This window comes from Microtus oregoni, unplaced genomic scaffold (assembly GCF_018167655.1).
Source record: "Microtus oregoni isolate MIOR12 unplaced genomic scaffold, Mior012 000019F_ref0000042, whole genome shotgun sequence".
Taxonomy (NCBI): domain Eukaryota; kingdom Metazoa; phylum Chordata; class Mammalia; order Rodentia; family Cricetidae; genus Microtus; species Microtus oregoni.
Genome location: NW_024543078.1, coordinates 15,361,682 through 15,372,010, shown reverse-complemented (window position 1 = coordinate 15,372,010; position 10,329 = coordinate 15,361,682).

The window sequence follows — 10,329 nt, the reverse complement described above, 5'->3', positions numbered from 1 at the left end:
AAGACTCAAGAGGTAAAGAAAGTGTAAAAGAGATAGTCTAAAATGGGAAAGCCTTTGCTTTCTATGTAGCCAAAGGGTCTTGTAGCTAGAGCTCTGTTAGGGAGAAATGTGGAAAGCAGGGGTGGAGATATCAGAGGTCACCAGTCCTTGGGTCTGTAGGGCCTAACAGGACACTCAGTGCTAAAGCATTCAGTCTTCAGTTTCACAGTGTGAGAGTACTTTAATAAGCCACTCTAGCTGTCATTTAAACTTATTTCTTGTGCAAGTCAAGTGAGCTTCTGAGCTCTATTTAGTTATCATGAGGTTAAAGGTTTTATGTCTGTGCTGAAATCACCCTTCATTCTATCACCATAGAAATAGTCTGTACTGTCCCTATTTTTAGACATTAGTCTCCATCTGATATCAATCTGTTTTTCCTTAGGTAATAATTGGATGCCTCTGTGCTCTTCTGTTTAACTATAACTTCTTTCCATCCTTCAGAAATTGCAATTTAAATGTCTGCATTTTACCTAATGATACGCTAGGAATTCACTACCTTATATTTTTAAGTATTTGAGTGAAAACTTTTAGTAATTAAATCCCATTCAAAACATAATATCTGATTTATAAAGAACATGTGGAACTGGGGAGATGGTTTGGTGGTTAAGAGTGCTGCCTGCTCTTTCAGTACCCAAGCTTAAAAGTACCTATAACTCAAACTCCAGGAAATTTGATGCCATTCTTCGGCCTTGAGGGGCACCTCATTGACATGAACATCCCCAAATACATACACACATTCACACACACACATAAACATTACCTTGGGCAGCAGAGGAGAGGGCGCCAGAACTGGCCTTCTCCCATAGCCACACTGATGAATATCTTGCATGTCACCATAGAACCTTCATCTAGCGATAGATGAAGATAGAGACAGAGACCCACATTGGAGCACTGGACTGAGCTCCCAAGGCCCAGATGAAGAGCAGAAGGAGGGAGAAGATGAGCAAGGAAGTCAGGACAACGAGGGGTGCATCCACCCATGGAGATGATAGGACTGATCTAATGGGAGCTCACCAAGGCCAGCTGGACTGTGACTGAACGAGCATGTGATCAAACCGGACTCTCTGAATGTGGCTAATAATGAGGGCGGTCTGAGAAGGCAATGATAGTGAAACCGGGTTTTAATTCTATTGCATGTACTGGCTTTTTGGGAGCCTAGTTTGTTTGGATGCTCACCTTCCTTGACCTGGATGGAGGGGGGGGGGCCTTGGACTTCCCACAGGGCAGGGCACCCTGACTTCTCTTTGGACTGGAGAGTGAGGGGGAGGGGGACTAGGGGGAGTGGGAGGGAAATGGGAGGATGGAGGAGGTGAAAATTTTTAATAAATAAATATAAAAAAGAAGAATTAAGTTTCAAAGAGCAAAGTCCTAAGATAATAAAAGAAACTTTTATTTGAAGGGTTGATACAATCTTAAGTGTTTTTCTGAGGACTTCACAAGGTATTATATTATTCTGAATTTTACCTTAAATCTGAGGCCTCATTTTATTTAGGGCAACTTTGGTTAAATGGAAATCCTTCCTCATACCCTCCACATTGGGAGAATATGTTGAAGTCCTATAAATGATTTTAAATTGCGTTTGCAAACTAACAAATTTTAAAGTTAATTTATATTTATTTTGTTATTATTAGCAGTAAGAAATGTTTGAGGACAAGGAATATAATTCAGTGGAGAAGTACTTGCTTTCAAAACAAACAATCAAACAAACAAAAATAAATGGTTTCAAGCAAAAAAAAAAAGATTTTAAAGAAATTATAAATCTTAAACATGTGAAGGGTACTTTTAAAAGCATTCTCTCTTTTTAAACTATTATCTTCAAGGAAACCCCAGATATTGATAAAGGATGTTCTTCTTAAAAACAAGCTGGGTTAGTTGCCTTCAGTCTCTGGTGATGATGTACAAGACAGTAGCAGCAGGAGGGATTTCTTCTCTGATTCACAGTCTTACAGGGGCTTTAGTGCACTGTGTTGGGAATGCAGAGAAGGGGTGTGGCTCCACCCTTCCCAGGAAGAAAGATCAGGAACCCCTGCAGGAAGCAGAGGGAGCTAACTCCAGTTCTGCTCAAGCTCTTCTCAGTGCTATACTTGACTTTCTGAAAGGGTTCTGTTAGGAATATTTCCTAATATTAGCTCCCTGTTGACACAAAAATTCCCAATCAAGCAAAATCAAAACAAGCCAAATAAAGAAATACCCAGGTTTAATGGGAGATCTGCGCTCTCAGTTGGCACCGAGAGGGAAACCGGGAAGCCGCAGGAACCTAACTCCCGGGAAGGAAAAAGGGAGACCACGTTTTCTTCTTTTGGGGGATCAGGAGTGGTCCTGAGACCAGGCCTGGGGGCTAAGATAGATGCCAGGGACTGGGACCTACGCTCCCAACCTAACATTCCAGACTCTTTGGAGTGGTAATTATAACGAACATTTAGGCTCTCTTTGGAAAAAGGGCGTAGACTCAAATCTGTCTACTTCCTATGGGCATGGGGCAGTGTGGGGAAGGGGAGAGCCAGGTGTCCACGTTGAGTGAGAGGTGTGGCTGGAAAGGCATACCATGAACTGTCATCCTGGAGAAGGCAAACATCTGTTCCTTGGAGGAGATGAGTAGGCAGATGTCTAGGGAAAAAATGTTGTTACCGATAAAGATGTGTGTGCCAGAATGAGGAGCAGGTAGGCACTTCATTATGGTATCCTAGAAAACCAGAGGGTGGAAGGTCCTGTCTGCTGGACAGACCAAGTGTCTTGAGTAGGTGCCCACTTGAGCCTGGAGAGATGGTACCAGCATGGGTGTCCCAAGAGCTTGGCAACCAAGGGTGTGGTGAGGATTACCGTGTGAGGTCCTGTCCATTGAGGTTCAAGAGACCTAGGAGTTAACTGTTTGAGGAGTACTCTGTCCCCTGGCGAGAGCAGGGCAGGTTTAGGGGCATTAGGGTCCACTGGTATGGGGGCAGGGAGAGAACTGTCAGGGTGTGAATGGAGAAGAGACCTTAAAAAGGGAGAGGTAGGGTAGGTGCCCTGCCGATGAAGGAGTCTGAACTGGGAGGCGATGGTTAAGGAGAAAGGGCTTGCCATAAAGCAACTCAAAAGAGCTCAGGCCCATAGGGGAACACTGGGTGGCCCTGAGGTGAGGGCCAAGATAACCTGAGTTCAGTGAAGAGCTTTGATAGCTGTAGTATGATGAGTCCCATTGTCCAGGAGATGTTGAGAGCTTCTGACATGAGCTCCATGACCCTGAGCCACTGCATCTGCTGTTTCCCTGGAGACTGGAAATGCTTCTATTCATTCTGTAAAAGCATCCACAAATGTTAAGAGATAACAAAGATTTTTATGGGTGAAATTATCCTGTCAATCTTTGTCCGGTTGGTGTCCATGAAGCTGGTGTATGTGGAGAGCTCTTTGTGGGTTGGCCTGGGCACCTGTCTGGCAAAAGTGAACCTTTAAAATAGAATTTTGGAGATGGGTGGTGTTAAAAGGGACTCCAGGAAGCGGAAAAAAGCTTTGGAGAAGCCACTAAGGATATCTCCACCCAGTAAGGGTGCTGGGCAAGCAGGTATCACTAAGAAAGAATGGGAGAGAAATTGTCCTACAAAAATGTAAGGCAGTGGTAGAGTTTTAAGGGGGAAGGAACTGGTCCCATCTTCCCTCATAGCTGAAATTGGTGAGGGAAACTTAAGGCCCAAGTGAGAATAAAAATAATGGACTTACCCGCCACTTGTAAGATGACCCTAGGCTAGGAGAGGGTTATGGGCATCATCAATCCTCTGCAAGGATGAGATGTTTGAAGGCTGGCACAGTTTCACTTGCCGATGGTGATGAGGCTGGACCTCTGTGGCTTGGCACAAGGGATAAGCCTGCATTGGGGAATTATGATTTCCAGTGTCCAGGTTGCTGGCAGATAGAGCACAACCTCAGAGCAGGTGTAGTGCAATATCGTGTCATGTGATCATTTAGGCCACAATTGATAGAACCCTGTGATTGACTTCCCTTGTCCCCCTTTCTGTGACATTAGGGCAGCTGGTAAGGCCTGGGCCTGTAGATTGTTGTAGGTTTGTCTGTCGGAAGACTCGGGTGATTTTTTTTCGGGCATTAAAAACTTTAGAGGCCATTTTCACCAATTCCCATATAGAAGTTTGGGGACCATCCTCAACCCTTTTTTTAAAAAACTTTTTTTAATAACTGGTACTGACTGACAAAGCAGAATGATTAGTAGTGCTGAGTCATGACACCAATTTTATGATTTTTTTAAAAATTCTGGTGGGTCTCGGGCGGGCCATGTGGCAGCAGGCAGTGGGCTCTGGGAGCAGCCAGTCCCAGACAGAGACAGCTGCCGCTTCCCGGAGACAGAGACAGCTGCTGGTTCCCAGAGGTCCTGCCCAGTGCAGTGCTGCTGAGCCGGCTGGTCCCGCCATGTGGGCAGGTGTGAGCAGTCAGCAGGTAGAAAGCACATAAACACATTGTACAGAATAGAATTGGATATATATTACTTAGAGGAGAGAGAAAGTAAGAAGAGGAGAAAGAGACAAAGAAAAGAGGAAGCGGTGAGATGGAAGCATGCGCACCAGGAAGGGGACAGTGAGAGGTCCAAGATGGTGGGGAGGGGGGAGCTGGGGTTGCCAGGAGTGGGAGTGGCTTGCCTCTTAAAGAGACAAAAACCATAACAGGTTCCTCTTCCACTGAAGTAACTCTACAAGCAAGCACCAAATATTGAAAATATGAACCTATAGTGGGCATTTGGGATTCAAAACATAACACAATATTGCATTTTTTTCAATGTTTATTAAAAAGTGTTGATTTTTTATATTTAAGAAACAGTTCAACTTGATAAACTTTTGAGACAGGGGTTATCTACAAAGCACTGAAAACTGACTATATACTTTTCCACTATATATTTGGAAACATTTTTAAAGACTGGGTGACTTTGAATGATACTCTTCAATCTTCAAAATACCCAGAAACTTCAGTATCCAAATACAAAATAATTATTATACACTATGACAAGAAATAGTGCAGTAACAATGTTCTTACATTCTAGTGCTTAATGAATAACCAAATAGAAATTGTTAAATGTAATGCTAGGATTACAATGGTTTACAGGGCCTATTAAAATACAGGGCTCCATGAGTGTATTCTTGAGTGGTTATAATGCAACTGTAAGCCTACAATCAGTAAATCATTATGTATCAATGGCTCATCTGCATCTAGAAAGAGAGTTCTTTGAAATATAGCTACGCCAACTCAGTTACATACTGACAAGGGATATACTTTGAAAATGGAAATGATGGGTAGTTTGATAATGATGTCATTGGTTACAAAGCTTTAAACTATCCTCTCTATGTTCCTGAAGGAAAATTTAGCCAGGAATGAGTGTGACATTTAGGAAATAGTAATAGAGGCAAAAAAATCAAGGCTGAATTAATATTTAAAAAGTTTGGAAGAGACGGTTGAAACATAATTGGACTATAATGTTTTTTTCTGCAAAGAAGATGTGGGAAAGGAGACTGAGATATGTATATGTATATCATATAGTATACACACATACCTTATGTACTATGCAGAGATACTAAATGTTATAAACATTTCTGATTGTTTTTCTTGGGTTCACTAATTTGATAGTTTACATGTGTTTTAATGTTGAATTTTTGGTTCTAATTTCCATGATCCCACAAAAAAATACCACCCAGTTGGATTTTTCAATTTTGTAACAAGCAGAGGAAATAAATCCTTAATACACTTTTATTTCTTCTTTCCTCAACTAATGCTTCACTTTATGATTTTAAAAAGCTAGTGCAAACATTGACATTTATGTGAATAACTAATATATATTAATAAAATCTAATTAAGCTATTGAAACTATTGTACTAACACACCTAACTGCATGCCTGCATATTTTAGTGCATGACAGTGTATTTTAACCACATGCTTCACATCTAACTGCATGCCTGCACATCTTTGTGCTGTGCCATAGCAGAAAGCACCCAGGTTGATATGTAATTCAAAATGTACCAGAGCTAACTTGGATATGTTTTTATGGTTTATATCTCAAACAACTAGAAATAAAGTCAATAAATATCTAAATTTACTATCATCACATTGTATGGTACTTTCAGAAGAGATGGTCGTCTACCATGTTGGCTCTAGTAAATTTCTTCAGTGCAGATACAGGGCCATCTTGTCTCTTTCACATGTTTATCTGTTCTTTCTCACTTGTAGAAGGACTTTTCTTAACCCACCTACTAGTTCCCAAACACCTGACACAGAGACTTAATATTGGTTATAAATGCTTAGCCAGAAGCTCAGGGTGTACTACCTAACTCTTACAACTTAAATTAAATCATTTCTGTTAATCTACATTTTGACACATAGCATTACTTTTCTTTCATCTTGTGCCTCCTGTTACTTCTCCATGTCTTGTTGGCAACTCCTCTGATTTGACCCTTCTTTGTCCCAGTGTCCTTAGTCTGGATTTCCCACTTAACCATCTCCTGATCAGCTTTTGATCAGTCAGCTTCTTTATTAAGTGGAACACAATGTAATTTACACAGTGTATAGAAGGGGGGTGCACCCACACACTGAGACAATGGGGATGTTCTATCGGGAACTCACCAAGGCCAGCTGGCCTGGGTCTGAAAAAGCCTGGGATAAAACTGGACTCGCTGAACATAGCAGACAATGAGGACTACTGAGAACTCAAGAACAATGGCAATGGGTTTTTGATCCTACTGCAATTGCTGGCTTTCTGGGAGCCTAGGCAGTTTGGATGCTCACCTTACTAGACCTGGATGGAGGTGGGTGGTCCTTGGACTTCCCACAGGGCAGGGAACCCTGATTTCTCTTTGGGCTGATGAGGGAGGGGGACTTTATTGGGGGAGGGGGGAAATGGGAGGCGGTGGCAGGGAAGAGACAGAAATCTTTAATAAATAAATAAATAGATAGATAGATAGATAGATAGATAGATAAATAGAAGGATTATTCCACAGAATTACCCACTTTTTGTATAAATAAAAGAAATATTTCACCTTTAACATAGGAACATTACATACAGCAAATCAGTTATCAAGGAAGAAATATAATTACAATATCCACTCATTTATATCTGGTAAAATCAGAGGAAATATTCTATTATGAACCTTCTCTTTGTGAGCCCAAAGTTTCATATCGAATTTACCTTTTTATCATAACATGGGAAAATTTAAGTACAATTATTTAGTCTTTTACTTCATTAAACATTCCAAAAGAATAAAATGTTACCTAATGACAGGGACATTTGTCTACTTTGACAGTCACCCTAGGTTCTTTTGTAACATTGGGGCATTCAACTTTGGTCTACAGGTCTCATATATCTGATAGACATTTCTGAAAAGAAGGAAATTTTGAAAGATTTCCCTACCTTGTCTTAACAACCCTTGACAGTCACTATCTTTGTATCCTGCTGGTCCAGTTTAAGCATTATACAGACAATAATTGAGGCAAGGACATTTTTTTTTGTCAAAATTAGAAGCTTTTGCACTAAAGAAGAACTCCATACAGAGTTTTATTGATATCCATCATTTTCTCAGAAGTAGATTGGTGCTGCCACAAACAGGCATGTCTCACTGTCAAGAAAATCCTTATATTATCAAACATACTAAATGCCACATTCTATAGGTCTTTGAAGTATTTGAAGATCAACTATTCATCTAAAAATATCTGTGTAACCTTGAAAACATACATAATCTTACTATAAGCTTGATTATTATAGACGACTAGATATTAACTTGTATTTTTAGTTATATATCACATTTTAAATGATTTGCATAATCACAATATCCTAAGGAAGAGTAAAAACATACATCTAGTACAGTAAGAATAAATTGAAATTTGTATCAGTAAACCAAAATCCATACCAATGTAAAATATTTATTACTAGAAGTTGTGCTTTTAGTTTAAAAGTAGATTCAATAATCAATCCTTTTATCATATCATTCTATATCCTCCCCTTTTCTTTGGAGAACAACATCCCTGAATCTAATCTCCTTTGTTCAGGTTTTTTCCTGACTGTTACCAATAACAACTGGTAGCCAGCCCCATTTTATGAAAATAAACATCCAAATCCATCTTTTGGGAATGTGGGCATAGTTATCTAGATGACTTTCTGTTGTTTGGAGCCACTGGTATTTTTGGGGGAACTTTGAGAAATTGGTATAATAATGAAGTCCAAGCTGGAGTGGTCCATGAGGCTGGACCATCCCAACCAGCAGCCTTAAAGCTGTTTTGGTTGCAGAATTCTGAACAGTAACAGAGGCATTCTGAGATGCTAGATCACTATCTGCTTTCATTGGTGTCTTGTTTTCTTGTTCTGAAAAACACATAAACTTTTAAAGTTAATGTACATACCTATATTAATAGAAGTATAGACTGTGTATTGTACACAAATTAGTCAAAGATGATTTTTGGTTTTATGTTTGAGCAGGATATATATATATATATATATATATATATATATATATATGCATCTTGTAGTTCTTCTTGCTTTTTCTTAAATGTCTATAGCCAAAATTTCAGGAAGCTTCCTGATCAAGCCTGATTTTTTTTAACCTGGAATAAATGCACAGCTTCTCATTTCCTATAGAAATCAAAACACAACCTCTCATCCAATGCAACAAACCTTTTTTACTTAAATCTTGAAGTCAAGATTTTTTTATTAAAAATTTCCACCTCCTCCCTGCCTCCCTTTTCCCTCCCCCTCCCCCCACTCCCCACCCTCCACTTGCATCTCCCTCCCTCTCCAGTCCAAAGAGCAGTCAGGGTTCCTTGCACTGTGGAAAGTCCAAGGTCCTTCCCCCCTCCATCCAGGTCTAGGAAGGTGAACATCCAAACAAACTAGGCTCCCACAAAGTGAGTACATGCAGTAGGATCAAAACCCAGTGCCATTGGCCTTGGCTTCTCAGCAGCCCTCATTGTCCGCCATATTCACAGAGTCCGGTTTTATCCCATGCTTTTTCAGTCCCAGTCCAGCTGGCCTTGGTGAGCTCCCATTAGATCAGCCCCACTGTCTCAGTGGATGGGTGCACCCTTCGTGGTCCTGACTTCCTTGCTCATGTTCTCCCTCCTTCTGCTCCTCATTTGGACCTTGGGAGCTCAGTCCAGTGCTCCAATGTGGGTCTCTGTCTCTTATCTCCATCCACAGCCAGATGAAGATTCTATGATGATATGCAAGATATTCATTAGAATGACTATAGGATCAGGCCATTTCAGGCTCTCTCTCTTCAGCTGCCAAAGGAACTAGCTGGGGACCCCTCTAGAGTCAAGACTCTTGCAAACCCTAAAATGGCTCCCTTAATTAGGATATATACTTCCCTGCTCCCATATCCACCCTTCCTTTATTCCAACCATCCCATTCCCCCATGCTCTCCCCATCCTCCCCTTCTCACTTTTCTCTCCCCATTTCCCCTTTCCCCCATCCCACCACATCCCCCAGTTCCCAATTTTTGCCCAGCAATCTTGTCTACTTCCAATATCCAGGAGGATAACTATATGTTTTTCTTTGGGTCCACCTTCTTATTTACTTTCTCTAGGATCACGAATTAAAGGTCAATGTCCTTTATTTATGGCTAGAAAGCAATTATGAGTGAGTACACCCCATTTTCATCTTTTTGGGTCTGGGTTACCTCACTCAGGATAGTGTTTTCTATTTTCATCCATTTGCATGCAATATTCAAGATGTCATTGTTTTTTTACCGCTGAGTAGTATTCTAATATGTATATATTCCACACTTTCTTCATCCATTCTTCCATTGAAGGGCATCTAGGTTGTTTCCAGGGTCTGGCTATTACAAATAATGCTGTTATGAACATAGTTGAACAAATACTTTTGTAGTATGTAGGGCATCTCTTGGATATATTCCCAAGAGTAGAATTGCTGAGTCCTGGGTAGATTGTTCCCAAATTTCCAGAGAAACCACCACGCTGCTTTCCAAAGTGGTTGCACAAGTTTACATTCCCACCAGCAATGGATGAGGGTACCCCTTCCTCCACAGCCTCTCCAGCAAAGGCTATCCTTGGTGTTTTTGACTTTAGCCATTCTGACAGGTGTAAGATGGTATCTCAAAGTTGTTTTGATTTGTATTTCCCTGATTGCTAAGGAAGTTGAGCATGACCTTAAGTGTCTTTTGGCCATTTGAAATTCTTCTGTTGAGAATTCTCTGTTCAGTTCAGTGCCCCATTTTTTAATTGGGTTAATTAGCATTTTAAGGTCTAGTTTCTTGAGTTCTTTATATAATTTGGCCATCAGACCTTTGTCTGTTGCGGGGTTGGTGAAGA